Below are 18,300 nucleotides of genomic sequence, written 5' to 3'. Positions count from 1 at the left end.
TAAATTATGGATTTTGAATGAAGCCTCTCTCTTATATCTAAAAGTAACATAAATAGTAACAAAAATAAGAAAGGCACACTGGTGGCCAATGACATGTAGTTAGCCTTATCCCTGCTCTATGAAGCCAAGAGCTTAATTAGATTTGAATGATTGAGTAGAATATGATTAAGAACAAACACCAACAATGTGCCCAAATGTTCCGTTTCTCTTCCTGTTAATTTTCTGCTAGAACAAAACAAAAGCCCCAGGGAGGTTTATGTTGCTACTGAACATAAAGGGGCCAAATCCCACACTAGGGAGCCTTGGGAGTTGTTTTGATTGTGGGTATGTGGAGTTATATGGAAGCACAAAGGATGGTTCACCATATGTTTGCAAATATATCTCAGTCCATCTACTAAGGTGCACAAGAAATATAATTTTAGTTTTCTGAAATGTGTTTAAATTTCTGTTTCAAATGCAATTTTGCCTATTATTATGGGGTGCATTGTGTCCCCCAAAAATTTATATGTTGAAGTCCTAACCCCTAAGACCTCAGAATCTGACTGTATTGGGAGATAGGATCGTTAAGGAAGCAATTCAATTAAAACAGGGTTATTAGGGTGGGCACTAATCCAATATGGCCTGTCTTTATAAGAAGAGGCAGTTAAGACACAGATACACACAGAGCTGTGACCATGTGAAGATACAGGGAGAAGACAGTGCTCTGCAGGTCAAGAGAGGCCTCAGAAGAAATCAACCTGGAGGCTGGGTATAGTTCACACCTGTAATCCCAGCACTTTGGGAGGCCGAGGCGGGCGGATCACCTGAGGTCAGGAGTTTGAGACCAATCTGGTCAACATGGCGAAACCCTGTCTCTACTAAAAATACAAAGATTAGCCAGGCGTGGAGGTGGGCACCTGTAATCCCAGCTACTCGGGAGCTGAGGCAGGAGAATCATTTGAACTTGGGAGGCAGAGGTTACAGTGAGGTGAGATTGTGCCACTGCACTCCAGCCTGGGCAACAGAGCCAGACTCCATCAAAAACAAGGAAGGAAGGAAGGAAGGAAGGAAGGAAGGAAGGAAGGAAGGAAGGAAGGAAGGAAGGAGGGAAGGAAGGGAAGGAAAGGAAAGAGAGAAAAGGAAGAGAGAAAGGGAGGAAGGGAGGAAGGGAGGGAGAAATCAACCCAGCCAACACCTTGATTTTGGACTTCCAGATTCCCAAACTGTGAAAAACTAAAGTTCTGTTGTCTGAGCCACTCAGTCTGTAAGACTCTGCTATGGCAGCCCTGGTATACTAATACACCTATGTTTCAGAAATGGTCTCTTTCAAATTGAGGGTCCTTCCCTTTGCCCTAAGGTTTTATTTCATTTGGGGGGTTGGTGTGGTACTACTGTCAGGGCAGGAGGCAGGGAAGGAGATCATGGGCATTTGCCCCAGAAGGTCATCCAGTTATGGCACAGTTGTTCCTAGGGCTGGCTATAGAATTTGCAACCTCAGTGCAAAAGGAAAATATAGGACCCTTTGATCAAAAAGCATGAAGAAAGCACTGTTAAAGACACTAAAATAGAAAGCATTTTTCTTTCTTCTGGGGTCTCTCTCTTGGCTTGCCATGGTGTTTTTATTTCCTATTTAATGCTGCCCTAAGTAAAGAAAAATTTGAAACTTTAATCATCAGCATGAATTTTACCATTTATCTTTAGAGTGTGCAATGCTAGCTTTGAATCACTCATATGTGGACCCACCAGAATGACACAACTCAATCTCACAACTAATATAGGCATATGGATTTTGTTGTTCACAGAAGGGTGGAAATCCTGCACAAAATGAACTCAACTGCTTTTATTTCGCTTCTTGATGCACACACATTCTACCAACACTCCTACCTCTGGCTAACTGATGAATAAGGAAGGGCTGAAAAGACAAGGAACTATGGGTTGCCCTATCTGTTCCTTTCCTTCTATGTCACCATTCTCAGCGTAAGTGATTGGCTGAGCCTGGGAAGTAACAGGAGCGTGGAAGGATATTCTGAGGTTCCTGGTTGTTCATATTTCTGAGAACACCATTGCCTTCTTTCTGCGTTTGGTGCAAGTTCTGGTGTGTGGGGAGCATGTGGCCTCTGAGGGTGGCCCATGCCCTTCTTTACTGAGTGGCAGATGTCACTCACTTTGCTTGTATTCACTGCCTCCCTCACATTGTCCTGGGTAATGCTGGGCTCATGGGCACCCTGAATGCTCCGTGCAGATGAGGAGGCTAGAAGTGCAGGACACAGCCATCATTCTACCTCCTATGCTCAGAAACAGGCTCCTCTGTCCCACCAACTTTACTCACAAAACACAAGTTCAAAGATAAAATCACTGAAAATCTCAACCCATCCACCACAGAGCACAAGACCCAGCTCTAGGCCCTCCTGAAGGCAGGTCTCTGTGTCCATAGATTTCCAGTCTGAAGTCAGCCCCGCCTGTCCCTCTACTTCCTCTCTCCAGCCACCTTCAGGCTTGGAGACTAGAGTCAAAACTAAAGGAATGTGTCCAGTTGTTTTACAACTGCAGTGGATGGCATGTTTTCAATACCAATTGACTGGTTGTTCTCAGCATGTTTCGACCCCCTCCCAATCCACAGGTTTTACCTTTTTTTACTTTATTTAACTGCACAAGATATAACATTTTGTGCTCAAGGAATGAGGGAATAGAGGTTAGGGGAGAGAGCAGAGAAACCTTAATCTATTCTCAATTTTTAAGTTTCCAAAGACTCTTCAGTAAACGGAAAGGGTTGTGGCATAGACAAGAGATTTGGAAGAAAGCATGGTGGTAAAAAGAAATTGTCTTGCTGGGTGTGGTAAGTCATGACTTTAGTCCCTGCTACTCCAGAGGTTGAGTTAGGATAACTGCTTGAGCCAGGAGTTCAAGTCCAGTCTGGACACAGAGCAAGATCCCCCTTCTCTATATAAAAAAAATATAATCAGTCAAGACTGGAAAACAATTCCCAGGCAGAGGGAGCATGGAGATTTGGCGGGAAATCCAGAGAAGGCAGCCATCAGAAGTTTCCCTGGAAGTAGGCCTTAATCAAATCCCTAAATCCCAGTACTGAGCCTTGGGAATTAATGAGATTGGTCAAAGATCATTTTATATATACCACAAAACCGCAGTTGTATGAGAACAGTCATAAATGTGAAAGATAGAAATTATATTTAAGATAAAAGCATATTTTAAATATATCAAATGATATATTTAATCAAAACAAATGATAAAGCCAGAATAGAGAGAAAATTCTTGAATACTTGTATGGTCAGTTAATAATGACCCTCTAGAGTGTCTACATCCTAATCCCTAGAACCTGTGAATATGACTTTACATGGCAAAAGGAACTTTGTGGACATGATTAAGAATCTTGAGATGGGGGATTATCCTGGATTATCCTCGTGGGCCATAAATATGATAATAAGAATCCTTGAAAAAGGAGACAGAGGAACATTTGACTACAGAAGGGGAGTCAGTGATGTGGTGAGGGAGCAGAGATTGAGTGATGCACTTTAAAGATGGAGGAAGGGGCCACAAGCCAAGGAATGCAGGTGGCCACCAGGAGCTGGAAACAGCAAGGAAATGGATTCTCCCCTAGAGTCTCCAGATGGAACCAGCCCTGCAGACACCTTGATGTTAGTGTAGGGAACCTGATCTGGGACTGCTGACCTCCAGAACTGTAAGGGAGGTGACAATGATGAAACACAGTAGCTTTGTTCTCCATTCTCAGGTTTACCTTTAGTTCACTCTTGCTTTGATCCTTGGGAAGTCTCTGGAACAAACAGATTTAGGAATGCACATATTTTTATATTTCTTTCTTCTCTTTTTTTTTTTTTTTTTGAGACGGAGTCTCACTCTGTCAACTGGGCTGGAGTGCAGTGGCACAATCTCAGCTCCCTGCAACCTCTGCCTCCCAGGTTCCACTGATTCTCCTGCCTCAGCCTCCCAAGAAGTTGGGATTATAGGTACATGCCACCACGCCCAGCTACTTTTTTGTATTCACCCCATGTTGGCTAGGCTGATCACTCCTCAAGTGATCCACCCACCTCAGCCTCCCCGAGTGCTGGGATCACAGGCATGAGCCACCGCGCCTGGCTCAATCTTTATATTTCAACACTGATTTATGTTGGTGGAGCGGAGACTTGGGCCTGGGAGTAGGGGGTGGCTGGAAAAGGAGGAGGTCAGAGCTATGCAGTCTTTTGAAGATCCCACACTCTACATTTTTTCAAGTTTCTCTTAATGTCACCTGTCTCTGGCCAAAAAGGGGATACTTTAGATGACTTAAGTGGCCTGGAGAATAAACCTGCTTCACCATCTCTTGCAGGCCTGGATGAGTGACCTGAAGGGTGAATGCTATTTGTGCTGAGGTAGAAAAGCTCTGTACGCTTCATGAACAATTCTGCACTGGCAGAATCTTATAAAGTAGTGCAAGGTTGGTCTTTCAACAGGGGCTGGGCCATTTTGTGAGTCTCTGCAAACACCTGCTCCTCTTCAACAGCTCCAGAGGGCAGCGCTGCATCTTGCGATAAACATAAATATGTACATTAAATTTCTTTATGTATGTATGTATCTTTATATCTATATTTACATATATAAATATAAAAATGAATATTATTTGGAATACTGATTTGCCCTCTATTTTGTCAAGATAACATTGTTCCCAACTTCATGACGTCAGTGTAACATTCTCTTTTTTTTTCTTTTCTGAGACAGGGTGTTGCTCTGTTGTTCAGGCCAGAGTGGCGCCATCGTAGCTCAATGCAACTTTGACCCTCTGGGCTCAAGTGATCCTCCTGCCTCAATTTCCCAAGTACCTGGGACTGCAGGTGCCACCCTACCTGGCTTTGTTTTTTCTTCTTTTTGTAGAGGAAGGGTCTCAAACTCCCAGGTCCAAGCATTTCTCCTGTCTTGGCCTTCCAAAGTGCTGGTGTGAGCCACTACATCCAGCCACATTCTCTTAATTAACCCTCACAACACCCCTACCTTTAGATGTTACAATTAAGGTTCAGTGAGGTCCAGTCACTTGCCTAAGGTCATACACCCAGTATGTGGCCTCCAGCTTTGGTTAAGCAGCCCCAGCAGCACTGGGGGATTTGGCTGGTGCTCTTTGACCAGGAAGACAAAGCCGGAGGATGAAGGCAGAGGCAGACACACTGGAGTGGAGTTGTTGGGGGGAGTCTGAATTGGTCTTCTTGGGCTAAACGAAGGTTCCTTAGAAAGAGTCCTGTCACCCAGAGGAGGAGGGATCCCACGGGTCCAGAGTGGGCAGGAATCTAAGAGCAGAATTCTCCAAATTGTGGATTGGGGATGGGCCCTCCTGGGAAATGCTTGGCCAGTAGGGAGCACTGCCTTCTCCATTCTGCAAATGTTGTAGGCTCCCTCCCACCTGATAGCTTTCTGCCCACTTGTCATTCTTCCCCTTAAACAGGGTTCTCAGGAAAAGGCCTGACACATGCATCCAAACAGCAGAAATTCTGCAAATGGCATGCCGCATTGACCTATGCCCAGAGCTTTTGATTATTATGAGGGTGCAAGTAACCTTAAGAGAAATTAATACATTTTGAGCACCAGCAAAATGACTCCAAGAGTAATGTAAGGGCTGGCTATCATTATTGGACCAGAAATACTTCTGGGAGTTGCTCTTAACATCCCCCCTTCATTCTTCCTTCTCATCTGCAAGTGAATGCTATGATGTTTAGGCTTCCTGAAGGAAATATGGTTGACAGTAAACTGTGCGTGGCCCCTGCAGCTTAATTCATCCTGAACAACAATTAATACTAGTGGTTTGAAGGATGGATATTTTCTTGGGCAGAGGAAAAAGCTGAAATGGAACATATGAATCAGCCCTTCTACCCTGGATATAAATTATTAAAGCCAGCAGTTACCCTTCATGTGCAGCCACTGTGATTTAGAGATTACTGATAGTCCCTAAGTAGGAGTGGGATAGGGAGCAGGTGACAGTCAAAAAACCATAGGTAGTCTCCATTAAGAGCTCAGTTTGGAACTGGACTGCCTATGCTCTTTTCTTTTCTCTTCCTTTTTTGTGACAGGGTCTCTTTGGTTGCCCATTCTAGAGAGCAATGGCGCAATCATTGCTCACTGCAGCCCCGACCTCCTGGACTCAAGCGATCCTCCTACCTTGGTCTTCCAAAGCACTGGGATTACAGGCTTGAGCCACTTTGCCTTATCTGAGTTCTAATTCTGACTCCATTGTCTACTAGTTGAACAACATTGGAAAATTGACTTCACCTCTCTTAAGTGTAAGTGTTGTCATCTACAAAATGAGGGTCATGAGCATATTGATTTTATAGGGTTTGTTGTGAGGGTTAAACCAGATACTCCATGTAAATCATTGAGCATAGTTTCTGGTACACATAAAGCATGCATAAAACTTTACTTTTTTTTTTTTTTTTTTTTTAAAGCAACATCCCACTATGTTGTCTGGGCTGGTTTTGAACTCCTGGCCTTAAGGGGTCTTCCTGCATTGGTCTCCCAAAGCCCTGGGATTACAGGCACAAGCCACTGCCTCTGACTAAAGATGATTATTATGTTTATGGACCTCCATTGTTTAGCCTTCAGTAAAGAACCAAATGTTGTTTCTAAAAAATACCCACTACTGGCCGGGCGCAGTGGCTCATGCCTGTAATCGCAGCACTTTGGTGGGGCAGAGGCAGGTGGATCCCCTGAGGTCAGGAGTTCAAGACTAGCCTGGCCAACACGGTGGAAACCCCGTCTCTACAAAAATACAAAAATTAGCCGAGCATGTTGGTGGGTACCTGAAATCCCAGCTACTTAGGAGGCTGAGGCAGGCAAATTGGTTGAATCCAAGAGGCGGAAGTTGCAGTGAGCCCAGATCAAGCCACTGCACTCCAGCCTGGGCAACAGAGTATGACTCTGTCAAAAAGAAAAGAAAGAAAAAAAAAAAACACTACTGGCCGGGCGCAGTGGCTCAAGCCTGTAATCCCAGCACTTTGGGAGGCCGAGGCGGGTGGATCACGAGGTCAGGAGATCGAGACTATCCTGGCTAACATGGTGAAACCCCGTCTCTACTAAAAATACAAAAAACTAGCCGGGCGTGGTGGCGGGCGCCTGTAGTCTCAGCTACTTGGGAGGCTGAGGCGGGAGAATGGCATGAACCCGGGAGGCGGAGCTTGCAGTGAGCCGAGATCACGCCACTGCACTCCAGCCTGGGAGACACAGCGAGACTCCGTCTCAAAAAAAAAAAAAAAAAAAAAACCACTACTTAGAATGTTATGAGAAAGAGGTATCTGTGTTGACCTTTTTAGAATAAAGTGAGACATCCTTTTTGTTTAAACCTTGATGAAAATGTCCTAACCTCTGTTAATTAGTAGTGCTGCTTTAGTAATTAGAACAAACATTAGAGAGCAATGTTTTTCTGATAATTGCATTGCTCATTGTAATCAGGGGCATTATTAATCCCAACACTAATGCCTATAAAAACAATTACCGAATTGTTTATCAGTAATAGAGAAATGGTTGGAGGTTACACTAAATTTGATGAAATCCCTAATATGAGTGTTTCTTCTTGTGGTTCTATTCTCTTTCTCCCACCACGAGTGCAGTTGTGTTCCACCTAAGTGATGGCTCAGGTTTGCTACATGCATTTTGTAGATGTCTAGCCTTTTGATGATGATTTTGTAGGAGCCATTCTTCAGTATTCTCACAGTAAGAAACCTGAGGGATAGATGTGACTTTATACTAAGTCCACAACAATATGTCAGTTCAAACCCCAGTGCTGGTCAGGCACAGTGGCTCACACCTGTAATCAAATCACTTTGGGAAGCCGAGGTGGGCAGATCACTTGAGGTCAGGAGTTCGAGACCAGCCTGGCAAACTTGGTGAAACCCTGTCTCTATTAAACACACACACACACACACACATATACACATTAGCTGGGCGTGGTGGCTCACGCCTGTAATCCCAGCTACTCGGGAGGCTGAGGCAGCAGAATCGCTTGAACCTGGGAGGCGGAGTTTGCAGTGAGTGGAGATCACGCCACTGCACTCCAGCCTGGGCAACAGAGCTAGAATCTGTCTCAGAAACGAAACAAAACAAAAAACAACCAACCAACTAAACAAACAAACAAAAACAACCCAGTGTTGACCTTAAGTTGCATTTGTGTCATCCATGGGGTCGTGAATTCATTAGTGCTATGAAAGGCTCCCAGCTAGAAGTATCCCTCTCTGCTTCTTAGAATACCTGGGATCCTACTGCTAAGCACTTTGTTCATTCATGTTAAGCACCAACCTGCAATTTCTCCTTTACAGGCAAATGCACTTTAGGGATGGTACTTGTATCAGATCCCTTTATTTTGTTGGAGAACAAGTAGAGTGGGGTTGGTGTGTTTAAAGTAAGAAGATGTAGCCAAGGGGACAGGGAAGAGACACAAGACAAACTTACAAAACTGGGAAAGGGGCTTTGGAATCATCACTGGCTCACTAAATTATCCCATTTTCTAAGAATAGGAAGATCTATAATAACTTCCAAAATGTTTTTTTTTCTTCACTCTAAATGTCTCATGATGTTTGCTTGTTGAAAAAAAAATTAATTTCAAACCCTGGGGAAAAAAAGATAGGTTGAAACATTAATCAGAGTTATTTGTGCTGCTTTGCAGGTGTCTAGCTGCCTTAAATTACTTTGTGAAAATGTTAATTATCTAAACAACTTAAAATAGAAAAAAAAAACCCATGATAAAAAGCCATTTATCCACCTCCCAACAGTTTCCTTTTTTTTTTTTTTTTTTTTTATTAAGACAGGGACTGGGTCTGTCACCCATGCTAGAAGGCTGGAGTGCAGTGGTGAAATCATGGCTCACTGCAATCTTTGTTTCTTGGGTTCGAGCCATCCTCCCACCTCAGACCGCTGAGTAGATGGGACTACAGGCATGCATCACCATGCCTGGCTAATTTTTGTTTTTTGTTTGTCTGTCTGTTTGTTTGTTTTTTGGTAGAGATGAGGTTTCACCATGTTGCCCAGGCTGGTCTCGAACTCCTGGGCTCAAGCAATCTGCCCATCTCAGCCTCCCAAAGTGCTAGGACTTCAGGCATGAACCACTGTACCCACCTCCATTTTAATGTACTTTAATTCTTCCCCAAGTCCTCACTTCCTTCCTTTGCTGGCACAGATTCCATGCCCATCATTAGGATCAATCTCTCAAACACTCCTGCTCCGTCATACATATGTGTCAAAACCCCACTTTGGCAAAACCCAATCCATTGTCAACCCTATTTCTGAGCCTGACAACTGAATGTAGTTGGAGAGAAACATAACAATGGTGGCCCATTTAACGTTAAATTCTCAACCACAAACACAGATATGTTTCTCTCTAGTCCATTGATCCTTGAACTCTCCTAGATAACTATTTTGACTATTCCACACCTTTCCTCAAACTCCTAGCCCAGGGATCCTCAGTTCTGGCTGCACTGTTGAGTCACCCAGAAACCTTATAACACACCAGTGCCCAGGTTCCACCTCCAGAGAATCTAATTTCCTTGGTGTGTCCAGGTGCAGTGGCTCATGCCTATAATCCCATCACTCAGGAAGGCTGAGGCAGGTAGATCACCTGAGGTCAGGAGTTTGAGACCAGCCTGGCCAACATGGTGAAACCCTGTCTCTACTACAAATACAAAAATTAACCAGGTGTGGTGGTGGGCTCCTGTAATCCCAGCTACTTGGGAGGCTGAGGCAGGAGAATCGCTTGAACCCAGGAGGTGGAGTTTGCAGTGAACTGAGATCGTGCCTTTGCATTCCAGCCTGGGTGACAGAGTGAAACTCTGTCTCAAAAATAATAGTAATAATAATAATTTACTTGGCATGCATCAGACCCTGGATATAAGTGTGTTTTTGAAACTCCCCAGGTGATCCTAACATACAGCCAAGAATGGAAGCTAAACTCCTCGCCCTCCCTTCATCAGGTAGATCTCATGACCTGGCTTCCCACTTCACTAGAAAATCAAATCAGTAAGGAAAGAACACCACAGCAGACTTCCACTAAATCAAGGAATGTGCCTGCATGGAGTCTTTACTCCACTGCCTTCTACAAGAAGACAAACCTTCTACTTGTGCATTCCAACTCGCCACCATTCAAGCAATCAAGGATTTTGCTTTGGCAACTGTTCCCTTTCTCTCCAGCATCTCTCCTATCCTTTCTATTGAATTGTTCCCACAATCATTCAAACATTTGATTCTTTTTTTTAAATCCCTCCCTCAACTCATTAGCCCTGTTTGGCACCTCCCCTTTCTTCCTTCCTTTTCAGCAAAACTCCTCAAACTTTATATTGACTCAATACCCCCATTTCTTCTCCCATTCTCAGATCCACTCCAATCATAGTTTTGTCTGCTCACTGACAAACCTAGCAGTTAATTCTCAGTCCTCTTCCTATATCTCTTAGCAACATTTGACAGTTATTTGAAAGTATTCCTCCTTGAAGTACCTTCTTAGCCACCAGGACTTTACTTTGTCTCAATTCTCCAGCCTTCTCAGTCTCCTTGAGTGATTCATCTGCTCCATGTTTAGACACCATGTGCTCTGGGAATCCCCCTCAGACCCATTTCCTCCGTATTTATGCTCCGTCCCTGGTGGTTTCATCCAAGATGTATCTACTGCTGGGTCCGGTGGCTCATGGCTGTAATCCCAGCACTTTGGGAGGCCGAGGTGGGTGGATCATTTGAGGTCAGGAGTTTGAGATCAGCCTGGCCAATATGGTGAAACCCCGTCTTACTAAAAATACAAAACTTAGCCCGGCATGTTGGCAGGGGCCTGTAATCTCAGCTACTTGGGAGGCTGAGGCAGGAGAACTGCTTGAACCCAGGAGGCAGAGGTTGCAGTGAGCCCAGATCAAGCCACTGCACTCCAGCCTGGGTTACAGAATGAGACTGTCTCAAAACAACAACAACAACAACAACAACAAAGCAAACAAGATGTATCTACCGTCTATCTGCTGATGGCACTCACAGTTTTATGTCCAGCCTAGACCTGGATGAACTCCAGATTCCTGTTTTCAACTACCTGCTTTCCAGACCCACTCAGATGTGTTAAACTCTACATGTTGAAACCCAAGCTATTGTTCCTCCTCTTTAATCCTGCTGCTCTTGCAGTAGCCCATGCAAACAACAACAGCAAAGCCAAAACCATGGAGTCCTTCTCAGCTCATCTCTTTCTCTCACCGTCCACATTTAATTCTTTCATAAAAGTTGTGGGTTCTACCTTCAAGACATATTCTGATCTGACCAATTCTCATCACTTCCATCACTACCAGTCTGGTCCCAAATACCCTCTTTTATGGCCTGGACTATCGCAATAGTATCTGAACTGGTCTTCATGATTCCACTTTTCATCTGCTCCAGTGTATTTGCCTCTAAGCAGCTAAAGTGAGGCCCTTAAAATGCAAGTCAGATCTTATTTCTCTGCTCGATGCTCTCCAGTGGCTTCCCATTTTACGCAAAATAAAGTACAAAATATTGCAAGATTTAACATCCAACTCTTCGATTTCATCTGCTACCACTTCCTCTCATCTCTGTCTCAACCACATCTGCCTTCTCATTGCTGACTGACCACAGCTAGTGCGCTCCTGCTTTGGGTGCTTTGCACTTGTTTCTCATCCTTGAATGAACATAGTTTGCTTCTTTAATCCATTCAAGGTTCTGCTCAAATGTCACCTTATCAGAGCAACTTCTCCCGACCAATTTATACAAGCTTGTGCACACACACACACACACACACACACTCCACCACAGTCACAACCACCATCAGTCTCTGTCCCTCTGCTTTTTATCTCTTGTCAACAACAATATACATACTTCCTGGGTTGTTTATTTTTTGTCTTTTCTCTCCCCACCGACAATTTGAATGTAAGTGCTATAAAAACAGGGTCTTCGTTCTCTTTCTCTGATTTATTTCCAGTGCCTAGAAGGGAGCCTGGCACATAATAGGACTCAATACATATTTGTTGAATTAGTGAGTGAATGAGTGAATGAATCAATCAATCAATGAAAAAGTCAGATCATCTCAATCTGAACACAAGGGAATTTTCTCTAGAGTTTCCCAGAGAATTGTCCTGTTTCCTTCTTTCTGCCTCTCTGTGTTGGCTCCTAGATAAATTTACTACATAAAAGCATTGTGAGAGAGGTTGGACCCTTAGGTCCCTGAGTTAGATATGACCCCAAATGTCACACTGTGCCATGCATGTTCTCCTCTGACCTCCTCCCCAACATGTGGGCCACCATCCAGCAGCTGCACTCTTTCTCCCCCTACCCTCTCTCAGCCCCAGGAGCTTCTCCTTAGCTGTAGCCCCCTCCTTTTGGGTGATGAAGGCAACGTGGGGAGAAGCAGCAGTTCCACTGACTCCATCTCTGCCTTCTCCATCCATAGTGACCGGCAACATGCAGACTTCCCCAGCCTCATCTGGCCTGTGCAGTCTGGGGCTGGCCAGGGCACTCTCTGCCACATTAGCATTCATGTTCTTTTCTGTGTCCTGCCACAGCTTGACTATTTGCAAAATTAAGACTTGTAAAACTACCAAGGAAAAATATATACTGTATCCTATGGCTTCTAAGATGCCCTCTTCCTTTTTTTCACATTTCACATCTCTAACATCAGGAATGTCTTATAATTGGTGCTGGGCAAGTGAAAATCCCTGTGCAGTTAACAGAGTCTGAGTCTATGCCAACTTCACTGCTATTCCTAGGGCATGCCTGACCTCATATACCCACAGGCCTTCTGAGAACCACTGGAAGAAGGAAATTGAATCTAGTTATTGTATGAAAACCTTGGATTAGGTAAAACAAAACAAAACAAACAAAACACCAGCATCAAGATCTTATTTCTCTGCTCTATACTCTCTAGTGGCTCCCCATATCACTCCAAATAAAATCTGAAATCTTGCAAGATTTAACACCCACCCAACTTCCTCTTTGATTTCATCTGCTACCACTTCTCTCTCAGCTCTGTCATCTGCCTCCTCAGTGCTGACTGACCACAGCTAGCATGCTCTTGCTTGGGGGACACACAGAATGGGAGGCCAGTAGCTTGGATGAGTTAAGAGCACTTGCATAAGAAATGCAGCATACCAAATGCTCCGAGTGACTTGGAGGAGCATATTGTGGAGAAAACCTGGGCATTGACAGCTCTGAGTTAGAAAGTAAACAAGGGTAGTGAGATTCTGAATGTGAAATTCGGAAAACTTTAACCAATTAACTTATATTTTATCTGTATGCCTGCAATAAAGTGATACATAATAAAAATCTGTCCAAAAATTATTATCAAATAGCTTTTTCAATAAGTTTAAATTATAATCAGAACAGAAAAGAAACCATTGTATCATAGTTTCCTATGGCAGCACTTTTTCCTTTTTGGTGATACATAAAGCAATGGTTCACTGTACCATGAAAGGAGGTTTAGACTTAATGAAATATGGTGATTAGCCCTAGTTACATAAAAGCATGAACCATTGGTTTAACAAAACCTAAGGAATCTACTACACAAATGAATGGCTTTTTACTACCTTGAGCTGTTTGGGAAAACCATAAAACCAAAAGCTCAATATTAATCTAAAATTATTTAATTATATTTTATAATTAAATTATTTGGAAGATGTTTTCAAATGACTCAAAGTTAAAAGATCTCAGTATGATATCAATTCTATAATTACTCTCAGAAATGACGTTACTAATAAAAGTTAATGATGTAGAATCAAAATGGTAATTATCAAATAGGAGGATGCCAGCCAGAGGAGAAAGTTTTTTGTTTTCCAATTGTTTTGTCCCCCCACTCCTTCTCTTACCACAGTGAGAAGCAGTCATCTGTTTTCAAAGGTTGGAATGTTTTTACTTTTCTTGTTTGGAAACACTGGCTTAAACACATGTACGTACTATATAATACTTCACTGTAAGTTGAAATATTCATCTAATTTTTATTGGACAAGTTTTGAAGTAACAATTTGATTTCTCAGTGTTTCCTTTGTGACCATATAATCCTCTCCTCAGTGTTGCATGCAATGTGAGCTACAAGCATTTGTGAGCCTAGGAAGCACAAGGTCTCAAGGTTTCCCAGGGATTAGTACTATACAAATGCAAATTAGGGACACTGGAAGACTCTGTCCATCCTTGTCACTGCTGTTGTTTTGTTCCCTGGTTCCTTACGGGTAGCAAAGCAATTCATTGTTTTTAAAACACATACCTTAGCTGTTGACTTTTTCATTGGCTAACTGGAGAAGAAAAGAAGGAACTCTTTCCTACAGATTTTAACTCTTTGAATCCCATTCAATTATTTTTTCCATTCAACTATTTTAAATAGATAACATGAAATCTTGCAGGAGCCTCACACGATTCCTAATTGTAGAATTTGAACTTGAGCTATGGAGTCTTATTCTTCTTCTTGTATCTCCAATCTATGCTTTACTATCACCCTTTTTGATAAGTCGGATTACCTGTACCCTCTTCAACATCTTTCAGCTGGTTAGCACAGTATATCGGTATGTTGGAAACCAGATATTTTCTGTGGCTTAATTCTTCCAAGGGAGTCGAAATGCTTTGCAAGCACTTCCTCATTTTTCAGCCAATCCACATAGTAAGGAATGTTCCATGAATCTTTTCCTTTTTATATATTTTCTATTAGTCATGATCATGAATCCATGCCTGTGCAGAGCCCCTGATTTGGAAGGAGGAACCACAGGGGCTGGGGAGGGGAGGGGATGAGTGAAGGTTTCTGCTCGACCCTAGAACTGACCCCACTTGGCAAAATGGTCCTTCACTCTTTATGCATTCTTAGAAATCGCAACATGCCTTCCCGTTTCATGTAACTACAATTTAGTTAATGCCCAGTAGGATTTGTAAGCCCTTCACATCTCTGAGGATTTATTTTATTTCAGAGTGAAAGTGACTTTATGGCCCATTTACCATTAGTGTGACATATTGCATTATTCGAAGAGGGTGGAGGGGAGCAAGAAGACAAGGCAGTCTCCCGTACGTGTATCGCCATCAACAGGATGACCACCACACATTCCTGCCCAAGAAGGAGGGGCGAATGCAACCTTTCTGTGCTATTGTTTATGAGAGCACTGAAGCCTGGGTGATCATGCAATATTTTACCAGATGAGTGTTTCAAGTGTGTGTGTGAAGGAGATGTTAAAATAGAGATGTGAGAGTAATCAATATTTGGAAGTAATGGATATTTTGAGTTCAAAAGATGCCACACGTCAACGATGATGAGGAATGACTAGCTACTTAACTCCAGTGCTGGCACCCTTAAATTACAGGGATACTGAAGCGAGACGGAGTTAGCATCTGACCGGCGACCAGCAGTGGACCGGCGAGGAGGGCTCCTAATTAAAGCTAGATTCCCAGAAGCTGGACAGCCCCTGTATTTATGGGAGCATGCGGTGCAGCTGGCGGTGACCCCCTGGAAGCCTCGATCAGCCGCCGCGGGAGTAGTGACCTCGGGCCCGCCGCCTACCTGGAGCATTTCGGCGGCGCCTGGTTCAGAACCACCGGGGCGGACAGCTCCCTGGAGCCGCACGCGGACTGCGGAAGCGGACCGTGAGCGGGGTGGGTCAGCGCTTTGTCAGCGGACCCGGAGCGCTGGAAGCACCCGGGGCGCCCTCCCCTCCTGTTCCCCGGTCCCGCCCTTCCCACCCCGCGCTGCGCGTGGCGGTCCCGGGCTGCGCGTCCTTGCAGGAGGAGACCGGCCCTGCCGCCGGCGGCCCTCCCGGTTCCCGCGAGCCCCAGCTGCGCGCCCCGCCCCGCCCCGCCGAGGAGGGTGGGGGCGTTCCCCGCGCCGGGCCCGCCCAGCTCCCCCGCGGCCCTCCGGGCCCGGCTCCCCATTGGCCGGCGGGCGGGAGGTGCGAGGGGGCGGGACCCGCCTCCGGCGGCTCGCGCCCGGGAAGGTCGGCAGCCCAGCGCCGGAGGCCGTGGGGAGGGCGCGCAGGGACGCGGCAGGCGCCGAGGAGACGCAGCCGCGGCGGTGGCGGTAGCGGCGGCGCCTGGTCTCGGCCGCAGCCTTTGCGTCCCGCCCTCGCTGGGTAGCCCTTGCCACCCCCGCGCGCGGCTTGTCTCCCGCCGCGGCCCGCAGCCTGCGGCGCCCGAGCTCCGAGGGCGCTTTCCCGGGCGCTGGGCCCGAGGCGGCCAAGACGGCAGACCGGCGAACGCGGGGAGGCGGCAGGCGCTCTGCGCGGAAGCTGCCTGCGCTGGTGGGGCGGCAGGCCGCAGCGCGGGGTAACGCGTGCGGCTGGAGCACTGTGGGGATCCGGGCGCGCCAGGCGGCCGGGAGACCATGGCAGAGGGCAGCCCGAGAGGCGCCTTGAGGAGGAGGCGCCAGCTGCTCGAGGCTTTCTGTAGCCGAGCACCTGCACATCTCGGACGACGTGTTTGGCGAGTCCGGCCCGGACAGCGGCGGGAACCCCTTCTACAGCACCTCGGCAGCCTGCTTGCCTCCTCCTCGGCCGCCTCCTCGGACGAGGAGCGGGAGCCCCCTGGACCCGCAGGGGCCGCCCCACCGCCTCCCCGCGCCCCGGACGCGCAGGAGCCGGAGGAGGAACGAGGAGCCGGCCTTGAGCTGGGCCATCTTCCAGCGCTTCTGGGTCAAATCTGCCCCACTCGGGGACACCGGCAGTGAGGCGACCCACTGTGAGTGGAGTGTCAGGGAGGCAGTGCTGGAACAGCACGCAGGGAGGCGTGGAGTGCGCTGGGGCGGGCGAGTCCAGACGCTCCGTGGGCTGGCTTGTGGGTGTCTCTCCGGAAACAAATGAGTCTGCAGGAGTGGGGATCGGTCTGACTGCGCCTGGGGGCTCCGAACCCTTGGGTGGAGAGGGTGAGGCGGAGGCCGTGGTCAGCCCTTTTCCAGTGACAAGGTCGTCGGGTACCTTTTCCTTCACTTCCTGGGAGCATCCCAGCCCCTGCACGGGAAGCCTGTCACACCTGTGGGTCGGACTTTAGGGGTGGATTGAAGTTAGGCTTTCCTAGTTGAGGGGGTTTTTCTGAAAGCCCGGCGTGGCTGGTGGAGGCAGGTGGAGTCGTTTTTTCACTAACAGCCCAAGAGCGAGCCTTACGGCAGGTGACGGGGACGAGGCAGGTTGCAGATGGCCCAGTGAGAGTTGAGGGAGAGGCCACCCGCGGTGTAGTTTTCTCCTTAATCGGAGAAACTTTCCCTGTCCGCGCTATTCCAGATCTCTTGTTAAGAATGGGGAGGAGTGAAGGAACCGATTGGGCAGCGTTAAGGTGTTTGCTTTTCCGCCAGAAGGTACTTTCAGGTGTGTCCTGCTTACCACTGTGGTCACAGACAAGCCCCGAATACCTGGAGAAGGTGGCTGGGGTGCTGGAAGCTGCTGCGGCTGCCCCACTCCTCTTCACTGCCTGTTTTTGTGGGAGTTGGCTGTTGAAATATCACCACTTCCTCTGCAGAAGCTCCGCAGCCTCTGCCTTCTTTGAAAGCTGCAGACCAGCCGCCCTCTCATGCTGGTGTTTCTTGTTCCACGGCCTTCTGTAGCAGGCCCGTGCTCCTACATGCTGTGTTCTTCCGTAGAAGTGCGCGCAACCGGTGTTGATGAGGGCCAGGGAGTGGCCGCGGTGGGCATGATGCGGCTTTTCCTGTGGCCTTCTCTCATTATTGTCCAACCGGTCAGGAACACGGCACGGCACGGCACATGGGAAGGCAGGCCGAAGGGACCTCCAGCTGGTGCCTGGACTTGGATCTGGACATCATGCTGCAGCCTGCTGGGAGGCCGATAGGGTTAGCTGGACTCTCTCAGTAGGGAGTGGTCTGCAGACCTCTGGCAGGCTGCGGTGTGGATGCGTGGAGCTAAAGCTGGGCTTGCAAAGTCACAATTAGCTGTGCATTGCTTTGGGGGTGGGTACATTTTAAAGCATATGCATTTGGGCTGTAGTTAAGAGCTTGGGAATTTTCAAAATCATTGACTCTGTATAGTCCTTTTATACTGTCCTATATTTTCCAGGATGTCATTAAGGCCTCCTGGCCCTAGACAGCTGTTTTCGGTATTGGCTCTTTAAGAATTGTACCAGTCCACAGACCTGGTTTGGCAGACTTTATGCCGTGAGCATCTGTGATCTAATTTCGATCCTGGAAACATTTGAGATACAGATCCACCTGGGACTGCACAGCAAGTCTCTCCGTGTCTCAGGGCAAAATAGAGAACTTGTACTAGGTCAAGCCTAGTTATGAGTAAGAATCCTGAATGTGCTGATTTGAGAAGGGTGGGCACACTGAAATAAATTTTAAATCCATTTTATATTTCTTAGTAACCTTGAAATGGGAGAAATTCTGCAGCAGAG

This window comes from Papio anubis, chromosome 1, assembly GCF_008728515.1.
Source record: "Papio anubis isolate 15944 chromosome 1, Panubis1.0, whole genome shotgun sequence".
Lineage (NCBI taxonomy): Eukaryota > Metazoa > Chordata > Mammalia > Primates > Cercopithecidae > Papio > Papio anubis.
This window is presented reverse-complemented; position numbering follows the sequence as displayed.